This window comes from Lissotriton vulgaris, chromosome 5 (assembly GCF_964263255.1).
Source record: "Lissotriton vulgaris chromosome 5, aLisVul1.2, whole genome shotgun sequence".
NCBI classification, from domain to species: domain Eukaryota; kingdom Metazoa; phylum Chordata; class Amphibia; order Caudata; family Salamandridae; genus Lissotriton; species Lissotriton vulgaris.
In genome coordinates, this window is record NC_141693.1 from 2,000,700,499 (window position 1) to 2,000,712,434 (window position 11,936).

At 44.1% G+C, this 11,936-nt stretch overlaps 1 protein-coding gene across 13 annotated transcripts in view; it reads right to left on the bottom strand.

Annotated features, from left to right (window-relative positions):
- PRRT1B (proline rich transmembrane protein 1B) overlaps positions 1-7,350 on the bottom strand; it is a 174,633-nt gene extending 167,283 nt beyond the window's left edge. For 12 of the 13 annotated variants that reach the window (XR_015296119.1, XR_015296111.1, XR_015296121.1 and 9 more), the window contains exon 1: positions 7,020-7,344. The gene's annotated coding sequence lies outside the window, so the exon portion shown is untranslated. Of the gene's footprint in view, positions 1-7,019 lie in introns of all 13 variants that reach the window. The other variant, XR_015296122.1, reaches the window with a different exon arrangement.
- Between the last annotated feature and the right edge of the window lie 4,586 nt (positions 7,351-11,936).

Below are 11,936 nucleotides of genomic sequence, written 5' to 3' on the forward strand. Positions count from 1 at the left end.
CAGCTTTTATGCCTCAAGTGACCTGCCCTGCAGCTTTTATGCCTCAAGTGCTCACCATACAGCTTTTATGCATCCCATGGGGGATCCCATGGGGGTACCAATGGGACCCCTCTTTACAACCATGCATACAACCATGGGGTGCCTGCCACAAGGTGCAAGGTTTTCCGCAACCATCCATTTTTCAATGGGAGCCTATGTTGTCGGTCGGAACACAGGCTCCTATTGAAGTCAATGGGAGTCTGACCAAACGGTGTTCGGAAACATCGTAATCGGTTGGTCAGACTCACTGAACCCAAGTCGTCGGAAACGATTCCGACAAGGAGTCAGTCGTAATGCTTTCTGACCGACATTGTAATTAGGCCCTTCATTTTTATGTGTGGGTTGTGAGGTTTATGGGGGTACAGAATGGGAATGTTAATCAATAATAAATATTTAATTGATAATTAGTTATGTTAATTTTGTAATTCTTATTTTTAGGGGCTGGTTGTTTGAGTTTATAGGGGTACAGGGTGGGGAGTAAATTAATTCAAATTAATTAATAATTTGTTTTTAACTAATATTAATTACGTTATTGATAATTAATTATGTTAATTGTGTAATTTTGTATTTTATTTTTGGTGTCGGTTGTGGGCTTTATAGGGGTACTGGGCAGGAAGTAAATTAATACTAAGTAATTCATATATATTGTTTCGATTAATAATAAATATTTAATTAATAATTAAATTGTTTTCATTGTATAATTACATTTTTTTTATTTACATTTTAGGTGTGGGTTGTAGGTTTTCTAGGGATATACGGTATGAGGAAAATTAAGTTTAATTGGGTAAAAATTCATTTTTAATTGATATTAATTATTAAATTGATAATTATTTTTCTTTCTTGTGTAATATTTTTTTTTTAGTATTTAGGAGTTTCTTGTGTTTTTTGTGGGGGTATATTGTGGTAAGCAAATTATTTATATTTAATGAATAATTGTTTTTTATTAATGATAATTAGTTTGTTGATAAATATTTATGTTGTTAGTGGAAATAATTTGCTTTTTAAAGTTACGTTTTAGGTGCGGATTTTGATTTTTGTAGGGGTATTTGGTGGAAAGCAACTAAATTCAAATTATTTGAGAAATACTTATTTGTTAATAAATAATTAATAAATAAAAATATGTATTTACATTACAAATATTTTTGTATTTTAATTATAATAATATCTGTAGCTATTTATATGTATTTAACGATATATGTATTTCTTTTGTTTCATTTTTAATATAAAATAGATTCGTTTTTTAAAATATTTATATTTGTATTTGTTTACTATGTTTAAGAATTTTGTGTTGAGGGGAATTTGTTTCTTCCTAATGTTGGGTTGATTGCAGTGGAAATAGTAATTTTTACCCCTTCACAGTCCAACACTTTCCCTACTTTAGCACAAATTGAACTAGGAATAGTAAATTTGACCACTCCACAATCCAATACTTTCCCTACTGTTGCACTCATTGGAGCGGGTACAATAATTTTTACCCCTACGCTATCCAATGCTTTCCCTACTGTTGCACTCATTGGAGCGGGAACAGTCATTTTTACCCCTCTGCAATCCAACACTTTTCCTACTGTTGAACTGACTGGAGTGGGAATAGTACGTTTTACCCCTATGCTATCCAACGCTTTCCCTACTGTTGCACTCATTGGAGCGGGAACAGTCATTTTTACCCCTCTGCAATCCAAAACTTTTCCTACTGTTGAACTGACTGGAGTGGGAATAGTACGTCTTACCTCTACGCTATCCAACACTTTCCCTACTGTTGCACTCATTGGAGCGGGAACAGTAATTTTTACCCTTCTGCAATCCAACACTTTTCCTACTGTTGAACTGACTGGAGTGGGAATAGTACGTTTTACCCCTCCACAATCCAACACTTTCCCTACTGTTGTACCGACTGGAGTGGGAATAGTATGTTTTACCCCTCTGCAATCCAACAGTTTCTCTACTGTTGCATTTAGTGTAGTGGGACTTGTACATTTTACACCTTCTGAGTGTGACACTTTGTCTACTCTTGTATACATTGTAGTGGAAGTATTATATGTATTATTTGTAAAATGTTGTAGATTACTTTACATTGTTTACATTTATATTAATATGTGTTTAGTTATTTAAAATATAATATTTATAATTATTATTGTTTTTAATATTTTATTTATTTTTAGTAAATTGATTCCCCCCCCCCCGCATTTTTTATTCGAACTTAAAATGTTTTTATTTTATGTTATTGGATATATGTTTATATATTTATTTTTTACAATATTACATATTAAAATGTTTTACATTATAATATAAATTAAAAATATTAATTTAATAACATTGAATTAGATATACAATTACATATATATGAATATACTTGTTTTTTTTAATCTTTGAAAATAATAATAATTGTTATATTTTTCTAAAGAATTATTAAATGTATTTTTTATTTTTATTATATTATTATTATTTAATGTAATCAATGTTTCTATTTAAATTTATACATATTTAAAAATCGACATTTTAGTCAACTATATTAGTGACAACTATATTGTTTCCGGACATTTTTGTAATTTTAATTTTAAGTATAGGCAGTCGCTATTTTTGACTCAATATTATTGTTTGTAGATATTTTGGTAGTCGATATTTTGTCAGTGAACTGTAAGCCTTCATTTGCTCCTATAACCCCTTCATGTCTCCATGTCTGTAATGTAAATGTGGCGTATTTGTATAGCGCGAACAGTGGCCCGGAGGCATCCCGGCGCTTGTACTCCTACCACAAGGGAACCCCTCCTGGCTTTTCCTTGTGGGGTGTCCACTCCTGGGCATCCCATGGTGAAACCAGGCATCCCTTGTGTATCAGGGGGCCTTTGTGGAGACTAAGCAAGCTATTGCCCAGAGTTGCAGCGTGGGACCCATGCTTAGAATCGGCACTGAGGCGAGAATATCCGGTCAGAGGAATTTAAGCCCGAAACCCGCCGAGGTGGGATTCGAACCCTGGTCCCTGGCCAGCGTTCTGCATCAAGGTCTGCCGCTCTAAGCACTGAGCCACACTTCTCCACTACCCCTCTGAATCCCTAGGTGTGTACTTCCTCCTCTCATGCTCCAGGTGTTTACATACCTCTCCCAATAGCCCCAGGCATGTACCCCCCATCAGAGACCATGTTTTTATATGCAAAATCTCCAAGCCCGCATGTGTACAGGTACCTCTTCCCAGGTGAATATATACCTTCCCTCAGAGTTCCGCAGGTGTGTATATACCTCTTCTCCGAGCCCCCGTGTGTACAGGTACCTCTTCCCAGGTGAGCATATACCTCCTCTCAGAGTTCTGCAGGTGGGTATCCTTTCAGAGCCCCAGGTATGTAATTCCTCTCCTGAGAGTTCCCTGGGTGTGTCAATGTTCTTCTCAGAACCCTGGGTGTACCTATACCTTGTCTCAGAGCCCGTATGTATTCCTCACAGAGTCCCAGCTGTGTATGTACCTCATCTCAGAACCCAGGTATGACCATATACACTCCTTATAGAATGGAACCTGTGCATATACCTCATCTCAGAGCCCCAGGTGAGTGTGCACTCCTCGCAGGGTCCGGGTCTGTCTATAGCCCATCTCAGAGTGCCAGGTGTGTTTATACCTCACCATTGAGCACCACACATGTGTATTCACCTTGCAGAGTCCCACAGGCATATATACTTCATCTCAGAGCCCCAGGTGTGCATGTACTCCTCGCAGAGTCGCAGGTATGTATATACCGACCTCACCTTAGAGACCAAGGTATGGATATACTCCTCACTAAAGCCCAGGTGTGTATATACCTCACCTCAGAGACCAAGGTATGGATATACTCCTCACCGAGGCCTTGGTGTGTATATACCTCACCTCAGAGACCAAGGTATGTATATACCTCACCTCAGAGACCAAGGTATGGATATACTCTTCACTAAAGTCCAGGTGTGTATATACCTCACCTCAGAGACCACGGTATGGATATACTCCTCACTGAGGCCCATGTATGTATATACCTCACCTCAGAGACCAAGGTATGGATATACTCCTCACTGAGGCCTTGGTGTGTATATACCTCACCTCAGAGACCAAGGTATGGATATACACCTCACTGAGGCCTTGGTGTGTATATACCTCACCTCAGAGACCAAGGTATGTATATACTCCTCACTGAGGCCCATGTATGTATATACCTCACCTCAGAGACCAAGGTATGGATATGCTCCTCACTGAGGCCCAGGTGTGTATGTACCTCCTATCAGAGTTGCAGGTATGTATATACCTCACCTCAGAGACCAAGTTATGGATATACTCTTCACTAAAGCCCAGGTGTGTATATGCCTTATCTCAGAGCCCCAGGTGTGCACATACCTCACCTCAGAGCCCCAGGTGTGTATATACCTCTTCTCAGAGCCCCAGGTGTGTATGTACCTTACCTCAGAGCCCCAGGTGTGTATGTACCTTATCTCAGAGCCCCAGGTATGTATGTACCTTATCTCAGAGACCCAGGTGTGTATGTACCTTATCTCAGAGCCCCAGGTGTGTATCTACCTCTCTCAGAGCCCCAGGTGTGTACGTACCTCTCTCAGAGCCCCAGGTGTGCAAGTACCTCTCTCAGAGTCCCAGGTGTGCACATACCTCCCTCAGAGCCCCAGGTGGGTATGTACCTCTACTTAGAGCCCCAGGTGTGTATGTACCTTATCTTAGCGCCCCAGGTGTGTATGTACCTTATCTCAGAGCCCCAGGTGTGTATGTACCTCATCTCAGAGCCCCAGGTGTGTATGTACCTTATCTCAGAGTCCCCAGGTGTGTATGTACCTTATCTCAGAGCCCCAGGTGTGTATGTACCTCATCTCAGAGCCCCAGGGGTGTATGTACCTTATCTCAGAGCCCCAGGTGTGTATGTACCTTATCTCAGAGCCCCAGGTGTGTATGTACCTTACCTCAGAGCCCCAGGTGTGTATGTACCTTATCTCAGAGCCCCAGGTGTGTATGTACCTTACCTCAGAGCCCCAGGTGTGTATGTACCTTATCTCAGAGCCCCAGGTGTGTATGTACCTTACCTCAGAGCCCCATGTGTGTATGTACCTTATCTCAGAGCCCCAGGTGTGTATGTACCTTACCTCAGAGCCCCAGGTGTGTATGTACCTTATCTCAGAGCCTCAGGTGTGTATGTACCTTATCTCAGAGCCCCAGGTGTGTATGTACCTTACCTCAGAGCCCCAGGTGTGTATGTACCTTATCTCAGAGCCCCAGGTGTGTATGTACCTGTACTTAGAGCCCCAGGTGTGTATGTACCTTATCTCAGAGACCCACGTGTGTATGTACCTTATCTCAGAGCCCCAGGTGTGTATGTACCTCTCTCAGAGCCCCGGGTGTGTACGTACCTCTCTAAGAGGCCCAGGTGTGCAAGTACCTCTCTCAGGGTCCCAGGTGTGCACATACCTCCCTCAGAGCCCCAGGTGGGTATGTACCTCTACTTAGAGCCCCAGGTGTGTATGTATGTATAGGCATTTATATAGCGCACTACTTACCCGTAGGGTCCCAAGGCGCTTCGACCGCTGCGAAACCCTTCCTGGCTTCCCTGAGAGATGGTCCCTTAATGGGTATCTCCAGGGTGAGACCAGGCATCCCCGGCGGTCTGGTGGGGCCGTTAGTGAAGATGAGGCAAGCTAATGCCCAGAGTTGCCGAGTGTGATCGCTGATCAGAGTGGGCACCGAGGCGACAGAATTATCGAGTCCGCTGACCCTGGTCCAGAAACCTGCCGCGCCGGGAATCGAACCCTGGTCCCGGGCCGTCCTCTGCTCTCGGGTCTGCCGCCTCTAACCAGTGAGCCACACTACTTCACATTGTATGTACCTCCCTCAGAGCCCCAGGTGGGTATGTACCTCTACTTAGAGCCCCAGGTGTGTATGTACCTTATCTCAGAGCCCCAGGTGTGTATGTACCTTATCTCAGAGCCCCTGGTGTGTATGTACCTCATCTCAGAGACCCAGGTGTGCACATACTTCCCTCAGAGCCTCAGGTGGGTATGTACCTTATCTCAGAGCCCCAGGTATGTATGTACCTTATCTCAGAGCCCCAGGTGTGTATGTACCTCATCTCAGAGCCCCAGGTGTGTATGTACCTCTCTCAGAGCCCCAGGTATGTATGTACCTTATCTCAGAGCCCCAGGTGTGTATGTACCTCTCTGAGAGTCCCAGGTGTGCACATACTTCCCTCAGAGCCCCAGGTGGGTATGTACCTTATCTCAGAGCCCCAGGTGTGTATGTACCTCTCTCAGAGCCCCAGGTGTGTATGTACCTCTCTCAGAGCCCCAGGTGTGCACATACTTCCCTCAGAGCCCCAGGTGGGTATGTACCTTATTTCATAGTCCCAGGTGTGTATATACCTCATCTCAGAGCCCCAGGTATGTATATACCTCATCTCAGACCCCCAGGTGTGCATATACCTCATCTCAGAGCCTCAAGTGTGTATATACCTCATCTCAGAGCCCCAGGTGTGTATATACCTCCCTCAGATCCCCAGGTGTGCACATACCTGCCGTGGGAGCCCCGGGTGCGTATATACCTCCCTCAGAGTCCCAGGTGTGTATGTACCTCCCTCAGAGGCCCAGGTGTGTGTATACCTCCCTCGGATCCCCAGGTGTGTATATACCTTTTCTCATAGCCCCAGGTGAGTATATACCTCAGGTGTGCACATACCTGCCGTGTGAGCCCCAGGTGTGCACATACCTGCCGTGTGAGCCCCAGGTGTGCACATACCTGCCGTGTGAGCCTCAGGTGTATGCATACCTCCCTCAGAGCCCCAGGTGTGCACATACCTGCCGTCGGAGCCCCAGGTGTGCACATACCTACCTCGGATCCCCAGGTGTGCACATACCTGCCGTCGGAGCCCCAGGTGTGCACATACCTCCCTCGGATCCCCAGGTGTGCACATACCTCAGGCGTGTGAGCCCCAGGTGTGCACATACCTCCCTCGGATCCCCAGGTGTGCACATACCTGCCGTCGGAGCTCCAGCTGTCTACCACCTCCGCGTCCTCGTCCTGCACCTCCGCTGCCTCGCCCGGCTCCCTCCGAGTGCCAGCCCACTGCTCCCGCCGCCTCCTGCCCGGTGCTCCCTGGCAGGGTATGGTTTCCTGCTGCCGTGTTTCTTTCCATCAATCATTGACGAGGCTGTTTGCGGATGGCTGTGTCAACAGAGCATTGCCCTTGGACCGGCTCCGGTCAGAGCAGGCGGTACCAGCGCACCCCGCTCCCCAGGGGCCCGAAGGCCGCGGGGCCCGGCCAGGGAGCCTGGTACCGACGCGGGGTATGGGGCAATCACTCCTCGAAGCCGAGCCCTTATCGGCAGATAAGAGAAACCACGGGAGATTAATCAGGGAGAAGCAGGTGCTGCCTGCCACCGGTAGAACCCGCGTCCTGACCTCCGGGCCTAGCGCCTAGACCGCTGGAGTGCAGCGCTGCAGCAGCAGCACAACCCACCGACACCCGCCACACCCAATGGAACATCCCACACACTCACGACACGTGAAACAGACAGCAAACATATAGCACACACACCCACCAACATCAATGGAATATACCGCACACCCACATAAAATGTCCAACAGACAGAAAACACAAAGCTCACGTGTGCAACAACCCCAGTGGAATACCCCACACACTCACATAAAAAGTTACACCGACAGCAATCACATAGCTCAAAAACCTACTATTGCGTACACAAAATGAATTCCATCAGAGAATACAATATGTAAAAACCCCACCACTGATGACACCCAGTGTGACCTATGCAAAGCCTAGAACAGAAGCCAACAATTGCAAAATATCTCTCACACACACACACACGAGCATCTACACAATACTCGAAAAATAAAATTCCACGTGCTCAACCCCATAAACACCCTTCAACAAAATATCACAGACACGCACTCACCTGGTACCTTAGACATTCACCAAACCCAAAGAAATACCCCAAACACTCATCTCAACCTATATAGCATCCCAAACACCCAAGGCTACGCAAAACCTAAAACTCTTACTACCAGCTACGAAAGTTCTATAACAATTACGACTGTGAAATACTACAAAACCCCTCCACTCGATTCACAGTACTAAAAGCATGTGGCAACCCCTACGAAATACCCCAAACACCCACCAACACCTGCACAATGCCCACAGACATACACAATGTAAACTGAATACCTCAAATACCAGAATCAACAAAAAACCCAAAAGACCAGCACCTACATTGTACTTCTAACACCCTCTACACCCTATTCACTCCACCAACCACATATCAGCAGCTTCGACACTCTACAAACACCGACCAACTCCTACCTACTGTCTCAAACAGCACCTGCTTCTGCACATACCCCAATACGTACACAGGACATCAGACACCTGCCACCACCTGCAAAATATCTCCATCACTACTCCCTACTATGTATCCCAAACACCCACAATCAATTACATAACAGCTGACCACTCCAGTACTATTAAGAAAATACACAAATGAACACCATCTACAGGTACCCCGCCCACAAACTACTTTAAGCATGCTGTCGTTTGATCCCCTTAAACATCCGCCACCAAACCACCCACCACACACTACCAAACCACTTCCAACATTCACCACTAACCACTTGACATACACATGGCGAATTACCACACATACTCACCCTCCGAATAACCTCTAAAATCCTCCACTCTACCTTCAACAAACACCACCCGACCATTTCCAACAGGAATCACTTAATTACCTCAAACCCTGATCACTGTCTCTAACATATGTCAGCATATTCTATATCGCCCCCTCCAACACTCACCATCAACCTATAACACCACATGCAAACCTAATCTAATCTAGCACCACAGCTCCCCACACACAAATGATAAAAACACATTAGATAATCACCGTCACTAAACCAACTCTTTGAGGAAAATATGTGTTAAAGGCAATAGGCTTCTATGGGTGGGTTGTTATCGCACTGTGCTAATGTCGGCATGTTTTTTTATACAGAATCTCACAGATTACTGCACTGGGCAGGCGTTTTGGTGTCGGTGACCCGCCGAAACAAACATGGGGTATAGAAAATATGCATTAAGAGATTCCTTATTAGACTCTATGGAAAGGGCGAATTGTGTACATTCTTGTACTTTATTACAGTATACCTTATGGATGTCTCCTGGTAAAATGTATGCCCTACACAGGAGGTCTGAGTTGGTTATGGTTGTTATGGTGACAAGGTAGTGTTAGAGGTTATAGGCCTAATTGTGTGTTATGAAACATTTAAATAAATGTACTAAGCTTGACGTCTGGATTGTAAAAAGTGTATGTTAAAGCCAACAGGCATGTAAGGGTGGGCTGCTATCACTCAGTATTAAAGCCTGCAGATACGTGGAACGGGGTTTTAGTGTTGGGTACCCTCTCTGACACGCGGTGGGTATTAAAGATTTGCACTGCGAGAATCCATGTTAGACCCTGTAAGGAGAGATAATATTATGCTTTACCAACCTCAATTTTGCAGACTTCTGCAATTTGATGAGTGTGAGCCTGGGGGTTGCCTCGTGGCAAGGCTCAAGGCCAGTACTGAACCCCTATTCATTGAATCCAAGGAACGACCTCCCCCTGCACCCCAGGATCGCTGCAATGCTCCGGGAATTCAGGAATGTTCGAATGAACAGAGCACTGCGAAGCAGCTCGCAACTCCAGCGCCTTGAGACCCTCATGGGAGATTTGCCGTGCTTTATAAATCCGTATTGATTGAGGGAATGCCTCAAACGGGTCTGAATTGAGAACACGGGACTAATCCCAATAACCATCAATTCCAAATAATTCTGGACCCACCGCTAACCTTGGGCTCTGGAGCAGCGTGCGACCCACTGGAAAGAGCCTCAGCTATATAAATGCAATTACAATACAATACAGGAGTTGTAAGTTGGTTATGATGGCCAGCCAATGATAACAGCTGTAGGTCTGATAGGCCCTCTGAGAAAAGATATCTCAGATGTCTTTGATAATATCTGTTTATTATGAAAAGTGACAACAAAAGTCGTATGCCTGATTTATTTACTATATAACACATATGTTAAAAACCGATACACCTATAACCGTGGATTGTTTCTGCTCTGTGTTAAAGCCTGCAGTCAGGTAATTAGTTGCATTAAATCTCATACAGTATCTTTGTAAGGAACGATTTTGGTGTTGGTTACGCACTTTGTCAAACTGTACGGGAATAAGATTTACAATCTAATAATTGTTGCTAGATTCTATTAAGAAGGCCTGATAGGCTTAACTGTCTGCCATGATATGATCGTTCATATATATATATATATATATATATATATATATATATATATATATATATATATATATATATATATATATATATATATATATATATTTATTTCCTACTGGCATTCGCCAGTAGGTAGTTATAGTTAGGACCTAGTTACCATAGGAAATCCGCAACATTCTATTTCCAATAACTTTGGCACCGATTGACGAATCTTTGCAAAATTTTCAAAACTAATTCTTTGTTGATATCAGCTCCTGTGTTGAAAGATTGGGGGTGATTCGTCAAGGGGGGGCAGAGAAAAAAAGTGGGACCCAAAATGTGTTTTCTCCATGTTAATTTCCATAGGAGACTGTAGACAAGGCTACAGGTCGAATAGGTAAACAGAATTACCCCAAATTTGACAGGGAGAAGGGTCTTGGTCTACAAAGCAAGCTTTTGTTTATTTGGTGTAAATTTGTTCAGTAGTTTTTGAGAAATATCGAAATTTACAGATATCGATATTTGGGAATTCTGCCATCTGATTGGGTGAGCCGTTTCGAGCATGAGCTTGCTGCTGATTGGCTGCGAGCGGTTGCAACTAGGAAGTGTTGGCTGCCATTTTGTGATTCCGTTGAAGGGAGTAAGGGGAAAAAAGTAAAACGATTGAATGGTGAACATTACATGTCGTTGTCAAGGTTGTGGATATGCGCAGGTACACATGTCAATGGTGTGCGGTATTATTGAAAGTGTTGCTATCGTGAAGTGTACACATGTAAATGTGCTCGGATGGAGGGAGGATCAGCAGTGAGGCTACGTCATACACAGTGATAACGCTCATTACAGTCAAGCAATGTATGTCATACGTGAATCTGAAAGTCTCACATATGACACACTACTATACTGGTAAAGCCTGACAACAGAGCGTACAGTAATACAAATCTACACATTACTGTTTACTGTTTGTTACATGTGATCTAAGATGTGCACTCTGCCCGTGGCTGGTGACACTCCTTAGAGCCACCAATACCCAGGCTGAAAGGCAGCAAAATAATGTACACACACACACACACACACACCAGGGGCATCGTGTGACACAAATTTGTTTTTTGATGAAACGTTTGAGATGCATGGTAATCACACGTGGAAGGCTAATGTACAGAGCATGAATATTGATCAAGATGATCGTTGCATGTTGTGTGTAGTATAGGATATGTGTATACAGGAAAACACTTTTCAAATAATCTTTCTAAGCAGAAGAGGTGTCTCTCATCAAACGCTGTAGAGATAATGAGTAAAATGGGTGGGGTCCTCCAACTGTTACAATGGAAATTGTTATGAACCAATCACATGCTTTTTTTTAAGGTCACATGGCAATCGGGCACCGAGCGCGCAAGGAGGCCGCACCCAATGCGATTTTGACAAAATATATTCATCATAATATAAATGTTTAACATATTTTAGATTATCGCTAGCTCTCATACACTGTTTACATTTATTTAGATATACTTTTGAGACAAAAAAAAGGGAATGGCATACCCTGCGCAATACTATACGTCTGTGATGTAACACAGGGCCTGGCAGCCAGTACTTGTCGCATACGCAAAGCGCAGCGGGCGCGACCCCATATGTACATGAT